General features: G+C 39.3%; 1 long non-coding RNA gene across 3 annotated transcripts; it reads left to right on the forward strand.

The window, feature by feature from the left end:
- Positions 1–868: 868 nt before the first annotated feature.
- LOC121394624 lies at positions 869–11,857 on the forward strand. Of its 3 annotated transcripts, none has more exons than XR_005961850.1 (5): positions 869–1,587; positions 1,925–2,013; positions 3,068–3,419; positions 8,042–8,134; positions 11,480–11,857. It is a non-coding gene; the product is annotated as an uncharacterized LOC121394624 (long non-coding RNA). The 3 variants fall into 3 exon arrangements; XR_005961852.1 differs by having other exon boundaries at positions 887–1,587; positions 3,068–3,165; XR_005961851.1 differs by lacking the exon at positions 3,068–3,419 and having other exon boundaries at positions 1,310–1,587.
- The last annotated feature ends 3,615 nt before the right edge of the window (positions 11,858–15,472 follow it).

Raw genomic sequence — 15,472 nt, forward strand, 5'->3', positions numbered from 1 at the left:
TTTTTATTAAAAAAATGTAAAAGTAAAATTAACAAATAATGTGAAAAATAATTATTTAGCATGTAGTCAAATTAGGGTTGCCACCTGTCCGGTTTTGACCCGGACAGCCCGGTATTTTGAGGGGCTGCCCGGGTCTATACTTCCTGCCCGGTTTTCCAAATAAGGAAAACTGGGCGGGATTCCCTTGATTGACACGGCGATCGGCTGATCGCTGCGTCATAGCCCCACCCACTGATGTCATGGGTCCGCCCCCCCGCCCGGTCTTAGCCAGACATAAAGGTGGCAACCCTAAGTCAAATGCTTTGTAAGGCTACAAAATGTACAGTTATTGCTACTTTGTATTGCTGATCTTTGTATTCAGGCCCTCTCCTACCCATATTCCAGTCTTGTAGATTAATTATTGCTAGGATAATTTGGACCTTAGCAACCGGATTGCTGAAACTGCAAACTAGAGAGCTGCTGAGTAAAAAGCTAAATACAAATAATAAATTTTTTCAAATTATTTGCAAATTGTCTCAGAATATCACTTAATGTGTAAGTAAATGAACAACCGCTTTTACCTCTTGGAAATTTGCTCATGATTACCAACCCCTTGGATGTTGCTCCCAGTAACCTCAAAGTAGGTGCTTATTATTGAATTCAATACTTGGAGGCAAGTTTTGGTTGTATAAAAACCAGATGTACTGCCAAACAGAGACTCCTGTAGTCTGCCAGTCCACATAGGGGCTACCAAATAGCCAATCGCAGCCTTTATTTGGCATCCTCAGGGACTATTTTCATGCTTGTGTTGCTCCCCAACTCTTTTTATATTTAAATGTAAAAAAAGGTTGGGGACCCCTGCTATAGGCAGTCACTATTTATCTGGTTGGTGTGGGCTGTTTGGGCCTTTGTGTACTTGAAATGACAGGTCTTTTTATAAATCCCACTCCAGGCCTGCCACAGCTACAGGGGTCATGACTGAAGCAGAAAAAAAGGCTTGGTTCCTACACATGCATAGACTGTCCTGGACATAAGGGAACTCATACAGTTTTGTTTTTAGACATATATACGCATTTACTCTGGACAACCAATATGGAATGCAGGTGGTAAAACTATCGGGGATTCTAAAAAATTCGATTTATAGTTTAGTTTATCAGAGGGGGCCCCAGGTTAATACTGGGCAGTAGCTGGAAATGTGTCTTCAAAATTGTGATCCCACATGCATTATCCTGAACCAGGCAGGCCTGGACACTTTCTGGTCTAGTTAGGTGTATTGTAATTAACTATATCCTGCAGGGCTCTATTTTCTTAATTCTTACTTTTTTGGTTATGTTGTCTGCTTTTGTCTTTAAGGTTTCTTCAGGTAAAGAACCCCTGGAGCCCTTTACAATGGAAAGGAAGATTCTGTGTGAAAGATGAAAGAAGCTGGACTCTAGAAATCCTAAACGTTGATACCAGGACAGCACAGAAAATTGACAATGGTAATATAGGCAGGGCCAGGCCAAGCCAGCCAGCCCCCTCGCACCCCCTGCACACATGTACAACCACAGGCACGCGCACGCACAAGAGCACATTGCCGGCAAGAGAGGACAAGGGTCATGACTAGGGGTAAGTGATTGTAGAGGTAAGTGCCTAGTGTCCCCCACCACTGTGCCCTAGGCACATGCCTCTTCTGCCTACCCCTACTTCTGGCCTTAAATATGGGCAACGTGTAGTTTATGTAATGCAGTTTTTGTAAATTATTATACTTTAGTCACACTCGTCCCATTCTAATACCCACAATGTGCAGTAACATTATACGGGGACATATGCACAGCAATGCTATACCTAGACCAAATCTCTGATACTATAGAACATCATTTTACAATTTGTGCTATCGACCTCCTAATGTACAAAGTAATATTCCATAAGCAAACCACAAATTGACTGCTTTTTGCAATTGCAGGTATTTTCTGGATAACATGGGAAGATCTACGAGTGGGATCTACTTGAGTGGAAACCAAAGTCTTTTGAAGAATCCACCTGCATACACAGGTATGTAACAGATATAGTAATATTCATTATACAGAAATTGAAAATGAGAGAATTCAAGCTAGACAAAATAATTATACTCTGGGCCTGTGGAACACTGGGAAAAACCCAGTAGGCCCCACAGGGCCAGTACCTGCTCCTGGACCCGAGTCTCACTCCCCAGACTTTCAAGTGGAAAGTTGAGGAGGAGGTAGAAAAGGGTACGGGGTGATGGTGAAGGGGACAGGGGGATGGGGGAGGTGGACTAGGGCCCTTGAAAGCACAACCCTGGTGAGCCCCTGCCCATCCCAGAATATCCTATATACAAAGTACTTTGTGTGTATCCAGAGATACAGTATCCTCATAACAGTCAAATAAACACATAAAGCAGGAATGTACTAAATGCAATCTAAAATGTAGTCATTTTTTTTGTGTGAGTGAATAGCGTGGTTGTTAACATGTTATTTTAATACTGTAAGTGTAATTAGGCTGGAACTGTCGATGCACTGGAAGGTTTGACCTGCCTGGTTAGTGCATTTATACTCTGAGGAAGTGCCATAGGGCATGAACCGCGTCAGTGGTGATTGTCATGCACTGTACCAAAGCTAACAAATTTTAATGGAACTAATAAAGTAACATAATTCTTCATAAATCAGTTATGTGTGATGTAGTGCATTTAAACTACTAGTTAATATTTTCATTTGGTGTCCGCACATGCCACCTACTTTGGTATATCTATGTATATTGGGCATCAAAATATTCAGTAGATCCTTGGCGTCAATATTTAGAGTGTTTTCCAATTGTATGTAAGAATTTATGTGGAATAAATGTGGCAAATTGCAATATTTTTAGGTGATCTTCAGAAATGTCATAAAAACCACTGCCTTTAGTGTAGCTTTTTGGATTCTTCAGAATGTGTAATTTACAAAAAATATATGCTTTTGCCGGGGTCTTTGCACTGTAGTTTGGAGCTTTCTGGATAACTGATCCCATACTTGTACTTTCATATGGATTTGTCTAATGGAAATGTGAAGAGCTACATGTATATTTATTTTACTTTTGATTTCTTTCCCCCAAGTTGTTCAGAAGCACGTTATAACCTCCAGAAAATCGAAATCCTTCCCAGCCTGTCGCCATTTCCGATTTTAAAGAGCCTATTACCCAGCATTCTATGAGGTGTGTTATGGTGTCACTTGGGACTGGCTAACTGCATGGCCAGTTAATGTTATTCTGTGTAGTGAAGACACATTACAGCATATGCAGACAGATACAATAAATTCATGATTGCATAGATATTTCCTTTAAGCACAATTACTTGGGAAAATATGAAGGGACAGCAGCAGAATGTCAGGAGCGCCCGTCTCCAGGGGCATCGCATCCAAGATGGTGGTGCCCATGACCCACGTGGGACAACCATGGAGCTCGTATAGGTAATGGGGAATGGGCTGGGTTTGTGTTAATCAGGTGCTTGTTTCAGTGTAACAAGCTTGTTTGTCGATCAGTGGCAAGTTTTATTTAGCATTTGTTAAAAATTTGCACCCCCAAGCGGCCAACTAAGTAGTATGGGCCTCTTTTTGGCAGTACCCTTTACTTGAAAAATTCTTTGGCCTCAATTACAAAGAGGGGGTCAACTTGTGTAATTACTCACAGTCAGCTGCAGTTTGAGGCAAATGTTGTCAGTGTAGTGGTTCCCGGATACTCTGTCCTAGGCATCCAAGTATTGTATCGATAAGTCAAAGAGGTTAGGAATCATACACTTGGGCAGAAATTGTCTGCTATTGTGCTTTTATTTTTGTCCACACAACATGTTTCAGGCTGCAAAGGCCCTTTCTTAAGTGTGTTCTAATTAGTGCACTAATCAAAAGAAAAGCACTAACTTTACCAGTGTTAAATCCCACCCAAAAAGCCTACCTCGATCCCCATTTCTGGAATATAACCGTGTTCATGCATTAACTCACTTTATTTGAATGGCACGGTGCATTTGTAAAACACAGAGTGAGAAAGTGGGAAAACTAGCAGCCAAAGGAATATGCGCAGACTATATCAAGCTAAGTTTCTGTGGAGCATCGTCATCTGATTGTGGTGCCATCTCATTTGTGCTAAATCAGTACATGTATAGGACCTGTTATCCAGAATGCTCGGGACCTGGGGTTTTCCGGATAACGGATCTTTCCCTAATTTGGTTCTTCATGCCTTAAGTCTACTAGAAAATCATGTAAACATTAAATAAACCAAATAGGCTGGTTTTGCTTCCAATAAGGATTAATTATATCTCAGTTTGGATCAAGTACAAGTTACTGTTTTTTATTTCAGAGAAAAAGGAAATCATTTTTAAAAATTTGGATTAATTTATTATAACAGAGCCTATGGGAAACGGCCTTTCTGTAATTCTGAACTCTCTGGATAATGGGTTTCCAGATAACGGATCCCATACCTGTACCACAAAAAGATTGCTTTGGAACTAGACAATAACAACATAAATGATTATGGGGTGAAAGAACTTATTCCATGTTACAACAAGCTCACTGTGATCAGGTGAGGTATTTTACTAGTAAATCACCATTTAGAAAGGTATCGGTTGGCAACTTTTACAAAATGAAAGCATTAATATTAGGGATGCACCGAATCCAGGATTCAGTTCGGGATTCGGCCAGGATTCTGCCTTTTTCAGCAGGATTCGGATTCGGCCAAATCCTTCTGCCTAGCCGAACCAAATCCGAATTTACATTTGTAAATTAGGGGCGGGTAGGGAAATCACATGACTTCATCACAAAAGAAGATTTATTTTTCCACTTTTTCCTTTCCTGACCGTAATTTGCATAAGAAAATTAGGATTAGGTTCGGTATTTGGCCGAATCCCAAATAGTGGATTCGTTGCATCCCTAATTAATAGCTCTCAAGAGACTAGGGATGCACCGAATCCACTATTTGGAATTCGGCCAAATCCCCAAATCCTTGGTGAAAGATTCGGCCGAATACCAAACCGAATCCAAATCCTCAAAAAAAAAATATTTGTACACCCACTGACTTTAATGTATTTGGACCAAATAGTCACGCGTATAAAAACTGTCGCTCGGGGCAAAATTAACGTGCAATATAATTATTTTGACACTCATTAATTTCAATGCGTTTCGTGAATTTTTTGCCGTTTCATGAAACGCGTCAGATTCGTCACAGGCAGTTAATCACTTATAGTGTTTTATTAGTTTAAAAAAAATGTCAGCATATCACATGGCAGTGTCCTCTTTCTGTCGGCATACCCCTTGCTAACCACACCCTCCTGATGAGTTTTGCATCATTGGGCACTTGATCAGAGGTGGTGTGACTGGATTAGCTCATATCTTTTTTTATACCTATCTTATTATATATATTACCATTCAGGGTGCCCTGTTGTATCCCATTTTGCCCATTGTTTGGGACCAAATCATTTTAGATGTGCTCGATTAGTCATGGATTTTACTTGATAGGCAGATTGTTGTTTTATTAATGCTACCAGTACAAAATGTTGATGGGGGGGCCCCCGAGGTAACAGTCCCAGTGGGCCCAGGACCCCCAGTCCGTTTACTGAACATTACCTCTTGCGCCAGACTTGCCTTCGCCACCTCAGATCAGGTGAAGTGCAATAGAGTAGATAGGGATTGCTTCAAAAAAAAGTTGACATTTTTTCTAAGTCCCAAAAAACGCTGGCGTCTTAAGGGTGATGGGCTGAAAAAGATCGTAAATTTTTTTGGGGGTACCCTCCTTTCCCCCTACATTTCCTAACATATGGCACCTAAACTATACACTGGGCACATGTATAGGGCAAAATAACAACTCTATTTTATTTTATGAAGCTTTCCCAGGCTTCTGTAGTGTAATGTATTTGCTGCTACATATACGTCCATTGTACTTTAACTTGGCGCCGTATGCAAATAAGGCATCGCTAGCGTAACTTCGCCTGGCAAAAGTGTGGCGAAGCCTGCATTAGCGCAAGTCCTCAGTTTAGTGAATTTGCCCCATAGATAGAGAAACCAAGAACCTCATGCCGTCTAGTTGACACCTTTTAGAATCCCCAGACCAGGGATCCCCAACCTTTTTACCCGTGGGGAGCAAAACCGGCATGAAAAAAAATTCCATGAGGGTGCAAAATAAGGGCTGTGATTGGGTATTTCATAGCCTCTTTGTGGACTGGCAGCCTATAGGAGCCACTATGTTTCAGTACATGTGATTTTTATCTAAAACTTCAAGCAAAAAATTGAAAAATAAGCATCTGCTTTGAGGCCAGTAACATCCAAGGGATCGGAGAACAACAGGTTGCCTGTGAGCCACTGGTTGGGGATCACTGCCCTAGAGCATAGAACCTTCACCATGATCCAATGTTTCCAGCACCCCAGAAGAGAAGCATTTATTCTAATGACAGTGTGCCTTTAATAGAGTGTCACACAATGTACAATAGGGGCCGCGCATTCAAGCAAATCACTCACTACACAAAGGTTTGAGGCAAATGATTTATTGCATTAAAACAAGTACCGTGTAACCAAAGTGAGAGAGGAGAAGAGAATTATTCCTGTGTTCATGTCTTGTGACTGGGTGCACCACCAATCCCAGTCCCCTCAGCTAGCTGCCACATGTAACTGCATTATTACATCACATACACAAATACCAATTGAATGTGCTTCTGCCCGGGTTACTTTGTAGACTCAATAAGGCAATAACCTGCATTAAAACTACATGTTTCATGTACAGTACAGCATGGAGAAATGACATTTCATTTCACAAAATAACAAGGACATCCATCCAGCTGTATCTGAACTACACCTCCCACCATCTCAAGAACAAGAACTCTGTCAACTTGTATTCAATTTGGAGGTGCAATGGTATAACTGTGCCAGAAAGTGAATCTGCCTTCAATACAAATAGATGCAATTTCCAACTGAATGGGCATAAAAAATACAAATGTGGATGAGGCCTTCAGGTTGAACATCCCAGTCGTATGGCTTGCACAGCATGATGGCCAGTGTTTAATAAGAAGTCCAGCTAAATCTTGTATATAAACTGTATATAATGTATATAAAACATTGTGGATCCCCCCACCCATGTTCCATGAGGACATGCTTCTAAAGTGAAAAAGAGAAGAATCTGAATATAATAATCCCAGTTATTTTCATTTGTACAGCATTTTAGATTACAGATTTCACATTATAGATTATCTCAGTGATTTCAAACAGACATAGGTGCCCATTTAGAAAGGGTTAGAAATAGGGTACAGTTTCCCTTTATTTAAAGCCGTAGTACATATCCTTTGTACTTTTTTACCTTGGTTGATTGCTGCAATTCTCAGTGTGGCCGTCAGTCCTTCCACACAAGCCACAAACACTGTGAGCAAGCCCTGAAGTTCTGCAGTCCCATTGCTCTGATGTAGTTGCACTGCAAATGCAGCTCTGTGTTTTTAAGCAGCTGCAGCCTTTCAATGCAACTTTGAGGAGCTTTTCTTTAATAAAGGAGCCTTATATATTGTTTTCAAAGGTGTCTATTAAATGGTTAATGCAGTGTCCGCTCATATCTATGAAATTGGGGCAGGGTGCAAAGCTGAAAGCAATCTCTCCTCTCCTAGAATGAAGTGCAAGAGTCACTGCTCTCTCTCTGTATAGCTCTGCATTCACTAGCACTAAATATAAGAGGGATGGAGATTTGTGTCACATTCAGAAGTAGCAAGCTGGGGGTGCCAGGGAGCTATGGCAGGTGGCAAATACAAGATCCCCCATGTGTCTGACAGCTGACTGGCAGCAACTCTTCATTGCCTGTGGCTCTAAGCTCCATAGCCTCCTGCAGTTGCCCCTAACCAAGGTATGTCCAAAGACGGGCCCTGGGACCAATTGCAGCCCACTTTCAAATTTACACCGGCCCTCAGCTTCCATCATGAAATTAATAATAATGTGGCCCCCCCAACACTGTGCAATCAGGGATCGCGTAGCCTTAGCAGCAGGTCTGGACTGAGAATTAAAATAGGCCCTGGCATTTATGTAAGTAAATAGCTTCTTTGCAGTGAATATTGTGTGCTTCTCTCATACAGGCAGTACAGTGTTGGCTTTGAAGTCATTACAGTGTTGACTACAGGAGACCCTGGGCCCTCTGGTTTCCAGAAAAAGAGCAGCGGTGATTACAGGTAACACCAATCCTTCCCCCCTTTATATATGCAAATAATTCCAATCAGTTGGATACTTGATACCTATAGGGCACCCCACTTTGGGTCTAACATTGAGTCAAGGTCCATTCAGTTCATAAGAACGTACCAGATATAAGAAAACACTGCTGTATCAGTCCCTGTCATGATTTCAAGCAGAACCTTACAATACCTAATGTACAGATTAGGGATGCACCGAATCCAGGATTCGGTTCGGGATTCGGCCTTTTTCAACAGGATCGGATTCGGCTGAATCCTTCTGCCTGGCCGAACTGAATCCGAATCCTAATTTGCATATGCAAATTATGGGTGGGGAGGGAAATTGCGTGACTATTTGTCATAAAACAAGGAAGAAAAAAAAATCCCCTTCCCACCCCTAATTTGCATATGCAAATTCGGGTTCGGTATTCGGCCGAATCTTTCACAAAGGATTCGGGGGTTTGGCCGAATCCAAAATAGTGGATTCGGTGCATCCCTAGTACAGATGTTACCCAATATATACTTCAGCACCCTTCACATGCGTCAGCTTTATCTTTTATACTAAATAATGTGCACCTGCTTCTGAAACCATTTAAATGATGCAGCCCTCTAAATTGGTATGATAAGTCAGGATATGAGCGCTCAGCTAGAATGCTTATTGGCTGTCCTTTATACTCCTCTAAGACCAGCTTGAATGGCAGAACAAGTGATATTTGTGGGATAAGTGCTTATTTACTGTCATTGATTGGTTTTGCTTTTGTCACTTACATTTTCCATTTATGTCATTAATTAAATAAAATCAACACACCAGGGGACATTGCTACCTTGTTGCCTAAAAACATGGCCTGAGGAATATGAGAGACACAACACCCACAATAAATCAGCTAATGAGTTGTTTTAGCTTTGTATGGGCAGAGCCTTACAATCCCACACATATAGTGAGATGGTTGCACCACAATGGTCAGTAATATCTGAAATTAAATGCAGGTGTCTGGCCACTGCCGGGCCAAGCCGACTGGGCGCCCTAGGATACCCAGCCGGCCACCACGCTCCCCTCCATGCTCGTGTGAGCGACGGAGGGGAGATTGCCAGAGGGGAGGGGAAAAGCCAAAGGGGTGAGCTCCGGAAGGGAGAGGGAGGGCAGCGGAGATCGCCAAAGGGGAGGGAAAAAGCCGAAGGGGAGAGGGATGGCAAAAAGCAGAAGGGGAGAGAGCTGGAAGGGAATGGAGAGGTTGCATGAACATGGACTAGAGGTCGGCAGAAACAGACACCTGCCCAGTGCCCGTCTGTAATGGGAACTCGTGTGTTTGTGAGGACCTGCCCAATTGGTACGATTGATCCAACCAGACCTCGAGTTCTTTCTCTGGAATCCCATGGAAGTGGATGTACATTTTATTTCCATTATTTGCTTCATGAAATGATTCCTGAGACTTAAGTGACGGCTTCATACCATTTGGGCATCTGCTCAGTATATCTACCCGAGGGTAATCCCTAACTCTCAGCAAGTGCATCAAAGAAAGTGTGGCTTGAAAACAGTCTGTGATTAAGCCATACAGGCCAAAAGCATTTGAGTCTGAGCAGTAAAGTGTTGGGCCGTATTTAGTGATTCCCTGCTGCTTTATCACTGTGATATCATGTGCTGAGTCATGTCTCCCCAAGATACAGCTTCTGGGCCAAGGCACCCCATCCTCTGTGTGGATCTGGTGAAAGTCACCCTTTTTATCATTTAGAGAACTGTAAATGTATTATCTGCTGCTTATAAAATACCTTCAATATGGAATTATTAAAAGTTTCATTGTCAAGTGCAAAATTAATTTATATGCACAGCATGTGGAACGTTAATATAACACCAGGGCCAGTATTGCACTTTTTACTGCCAAGGAGGCAGCACCCACGTTCCCCCTCCAATTCTCTTCCCAGGTATCTGTCCTCTTGCAGACATGTACAGAAAGGTGGGGCTTACATGTATGGGACCCGTTATGCAAAAAGCTCCAAATTACAGAGACTGTCTCCCATAGGGGACATATTTATGAAAAAATTAAGTTAGAGATCGTCACAGTCCTCTAGAGTGAAATTCATCCTTTGATAAATGCGCCTTTCAAAATCCCATAGAAATTAATGGAAAGTGGCAGAATTTCACTCTAGAGGACTGTGGCGACTGATGGTATTTTTAGTAATACCATTTTGACCTCGTGTAAGACAAAACTCAGTAAAGGAAAACCTTTAGTAATAGTCAGGCAATTTATTCTTACATAATACAACATAACAGTTTTGTCTGGGTAAGCTGTTGGAGCAACACACAGAATGTCAGCCAAGGACTTACCAAAGACCCACCTCTTGGTCCAAGCGTTATATAACTTTCAGAAGGCATTTACAGTAATTATGACAAGGGGTTCACGGAAATACCATACATGGTCCGGCGAGGAGACTTACTGGCATATATTTGTACATTCCTGTAAGATGTGCAGTTTTGCAACATAAGAGATTTCTGGTTCCAACTGTCCACAGCCTCGTAAACATCTGTTGGCTAAACATAGCCATTGTGGTACAGACAACTATTGAGCAACACTTCTGCAAAAGGGCATAAGAGACTTGCTGACACTATGCTGACACTCTGGAATCTAAGTAACAGAGTGGGGATCATTTATTTGTATGGCCTAGTATAAGTTATATGAGTGACCATTGTCCACAGTAGACCATTAGCCCTTAAAGTCCATCCTGCCTTAGGCCATATAGCGTTATGGCGTCATAGAGGGCGGGGGTGACAACTATCAACCCTCTGACACTAGCCATTCGTCCGTCTTAGGATTTAGACCGTTCCAGATATACATTATAATAACACGACCTCTAAATTTACTCTTTGATAAACATACCCTATAGACTCCATTTTATCCAAAAAATTGTATTTTTTATAAATGACTTCCTTTTTCTCTGTAATAATAAAACTGTACCATGTACTTGCTCCTAACTAATATACAAGTAATCCTTAATGGGGGCAAAACAATCCTACTGTGTTTAATGTTTAAATGATTTTCTAGTACAGGGTACGGAGATCCAAATTATGGCAAGATGTGTTATCCAGAAAACTCCAGGTCCCGAGCATTCTGGATAACAGGTCCCATACCTGTACTAGTGTACAGTGTGCTCCTGCCAAGCTTATGATCCTGTGTAAGACTGAGCCACTAGTACACTATAAATCAAACACTGATGTAGGAAATCATGTTTGTTAGCAACTATTAAAGTTAAATAGGTTATCCTTTAAATGCTTTTTTAGGGTTAAAAACCCACCATATAATACAGTCATTATTTTTGAGGTTATTTATTGTTATTTTCATGTCTCTCTTCCAGGTGTGGTTTCTGCTACATGGAACTGGAGAATATCCCGGCTGGTGTCTATAACATTATAACTACTACATTTCTGCCTGCCCAGGAGGGACCCTTCTTTTTAGACTTCAACACCGCATTAGCCATTAAGGTGACCCAACTCCAGTGACCCGGGAATTAAAATCCGTTCTTCCAAGTGACAAAGATTTGCAAGCAGATTCCCAGTTCAAAGAGGCATGAAAGATCCTGCATTTCCCTGATGTGACATTGTGCATCTCCAGTACGGCTCACAGTCTTGTACAATCAGAATCTTCAAGGGAGTTGGGTACCACAGACAGCCCAAATGTAACTTGTACTTGAATCTTGTTTCAAAGGATAGTGCTATAAAACATATTTTTTCAATACCGTGCAGTGTTTTTTTTTTAACGTACTGTATATATGTGTATATCTATATATCACCTTGTAGCAATAGGAACCCCCGACAAACTGAAACAAGAATCTGCTTTAATAAATGTGTCAGTTCATTAAAATCATCCTGCTGTTTGGAATATCCGGGGAGAGCAATTGTAGTAGCTTAAAACAGAAAAAACTCTCAATGTCGTTATTATATAGACTATGGGGGCGAGTGCAGAAGATTTCTTCTATTTGCCAAGATAAGGAATTAGTTGGGCTTGAGATGTTGGCAGTTTTGAAGAAGAGGAATGGCAGCCTAACGTAGCAGATAAGCAAATAGAATTCCTGGGGGATGCCCCCCATTGGTTTTTACCTTTCCTTCTCCCTAAACAGTTGACAGCAATTCTGTTCACTTCAGTTTAAAACAAGGCGAGGGAGGGGTTAATTGAGTCGGCCAGCCTAAAGGGGCAGAGAAATGGTGCAAGCCGGAGGCAATGTATAATGATTTGCTCTCAGTTTGTGGATACATTCATATCTACATAAAAAAATAGGTAGTTCTATTATTCTTATTTATGCAGCTTTTCTACATAAGCCCAACTGAATGAATTCATGTTTCCCCATTTTCCCATCTGTCAGCATAAGGGCTCTTACAGACGAGCGTTTTTACCTGCGCTCCCCTGCATTCCGTTTTTCTGCGTTCAGCCGCAGGGGAGCGCAGGAATAGACGCATTACATTTTTTCCAATGGGGCTGTACTCACACAGGCGCGTGTAGGAGCCGAACGCAGGTTGAGATGCAACATGCTGCATTTTTCCTGCGTTCGGCGCCTGTGTGAGTACAGCCCCATTGGAAAAAATGTAATGCGTCTATTCCTGCGCTCCCCTGCGGCTGAACGCAGAAAAACGGAATGCAGGGGAGCGCAGGTAAAAACGCTCGTCTGTAAGAGCCCTTATGCTGACAGATGGGAAAATGGGGAAACATGAATTCATTCAGTTGGGCTTATGTAGAAAAGCTGCAAAAACAACATTATAGATTTTTTTTAAGGAAAGGTATTTAAGAATTCCAAATAATACAAAACAGACATCTTGTAACTTGCATGAAAAACTCTTTATTTGGCTGCAGAAAAACACAAATGAACACAAAGACAGCAGCAGTGGAAGTCATCATATTCCAATTATACTAAATTCCCCTGGAGTTATTAATTAGTAGTGGAAACATCATTCAGTTAATGAGTAATGAATTAATTGTGGAAAACATCATTCAGTTTACGAGTTATTAATTAGTAGTGAAAAACATAATTTACTTATCGAGTTATTAATTAGTAGTGTAAAAATTAAGGTAACAGGTTAATAATTAGTGGAAACATCATTCAGTTAACAAGTTATTAATTAGTAGTCAAATTTTTTTATTGCTTATTAGTGGTCGAAACATCATTAAGTTAACGAGTTATAAATTAGTAGTGAAAAACATCATTCAGTTATTGCGTTATTAATTAGTAGTGCAAACATCATTAAGTTAACAAGTTAATAATTAGTAGTGTTAATGAGTTATTAATTAGTTGTGGAAAACATCATTCAGTTAAAGAGTTATTAATTAGTTGTGGAAACATCATTCAGTTAAGTTATTAATTAGTAGCAGAAAGCATTCAGTTAACGAGTTCATTAGTAGTGCATACATTCAGTTAATGGATTATTAATTAGTGATAGACACTTAATTACGTTAACAAGTTATTAATAAGTTGTGGAAACAAAATTCAGTTAACGACGTATTAAATAGTAGAAAACATCATTCTATTAACGAGTTTTTAATTAGTAGTGGAAACATCATTCAGTTATTGAGTTATAAATTAGTAGTGGAAACATTCAGTTAACGAGTTATTAATTAATAGTGAAAAACATTTGCTTATCCAGTTATTAATTAGTAGTGCAAACATCTTTAAGTTAACAAGCTAATAATTAGAGGAAACATCATTCAGTTAATGAGTTGTTAATTAGTAGTGCAAACAATATTCAGTTAACAAGTTATTAATTAGTAGTGGAAACGTCATTCAGTTAAGACGTTAATTAGTAGTGCAAACATTAAGTTAATGAGTTAATTAGTAATAGACAATTAAGTTAACACGTTATTAATTAGTTGTGGCAACATGATTCAGTTAACGAGTTATTAATTAGTAGTAGACAATGAAGTTAACGAGTTTTTAATTAGTACTGCAAACATCATTCAGTTAATGAGTTATTAATTTGTTGTTGGAAAACATCAGTAAAGGAGTTATTAATTAGTAGTGAAAACATCGTTCTTTTATCAAGTTATGTATTAGCAGTGCAAACATCATTCAGTTAACGAATAATTAATAGTTGGAAAAATCATTCAGTTAACGAGTTATTAATTAGTTGTAGAAAACATCATTCTTTTATCAAGTTATTAATTAGCAGTGCAAACATCATTCAGTTAACGAGATATTAATTAGCAGTGCAAACATCATTCAATTAACGAGTTATTAATTAGTAGTGGAAAACATCATTCATTTATCAAGTAATTAATTAGCAGTGCAAACATCATTCAGTTAACGAGTTATTAATTAGTTGTGCGAAACATAATTTAGTTAACGAGTTATTAATTAGTAGTGGAAAACATCATTCAATTATCAAGTTATTAATTAGAAGTGAAAACATTCAGTTAACTTGTTATTAATAGGTAGTGGAAAACATCATTTAGTTAACGAGTTATTAATTAGTAGTGGAAAACATCATTCATTTATCAAGTTATTAATTAGCAGTGCAAACATCATTCAGTTAATGAGTTATTAATTAGCAGTGCAAACATCATTCAGTTAACGAGTTATTAATTAGTTGTAGAAAACATCATTCTTTTATCAAGTTATGTATTAGCAGTGCAAACATGATTCAGTTAACGAGATATTAATTAGCAGTGCAAACATCATTCAGTTAACGAGTTATTAATTAGTTGTGCGAAACATCATTTAGTTAACGAGTTATTAATTAGTAGTGAAATGCATCATTCTTTATTGAGTTATTAATTAGCAGTGCAAACATCATTCAGTGAACAAGTTTTTAATTAGTAGTGGAAAACATAATTCGTTTATCAAGTTATTAATTAGAAGTGCAAAAATCATTCAGTTAATGAGTTATTAATTAGCAGTGCAAACATCATTCAGTTAACGAGTTATTAATTAGTTGTAGAAAACATCATTCTTTTATCAAGTTATGTATTAGCAGTGCAAACATGATTCAGTTAACGAGATATTAATTAGCAGTGCAAACATCATTCAGTTAACGAGTTATTAATTAGTTGTGCGAAACATCATTTAGTTAACGAGTTATTAATTAGTAGTGAAATGCATCATTCTTTATTGAGTTATTAATTAGCAGTGCAAACATCATTCAGTGAACAAGTTTTTAATTAGTAGTGGAAAACATCATTCGTTTATCAAGTTATTAATTAGAAGTGCAAAAATCATTCAGTTAACGAGTTAATTAGTTGTGCAAAACATTATTCAGTTAACGAGTTATTAATTAGTAGTGGAAAACATCATTAATTTATCAAGTTATTAATTAGCAGTGCAAACATGATTCAGTTAACGAGTTATTAATTGGTAGTGGAAAAC

This window comes from Xenopus laevis, chromosome 6L (genome assembly GCF_017654675.1).
Source record: "Xenopus laevis strain J_2021 chromosome 6L, Xenopus_laevis_v10.1, whole genome shotgun sequence".
NCBI lineage: Eukaryota > Metazoa > Chordata > Amphibia > Anura > Pipidae > Xenopus > Xenopus laevis.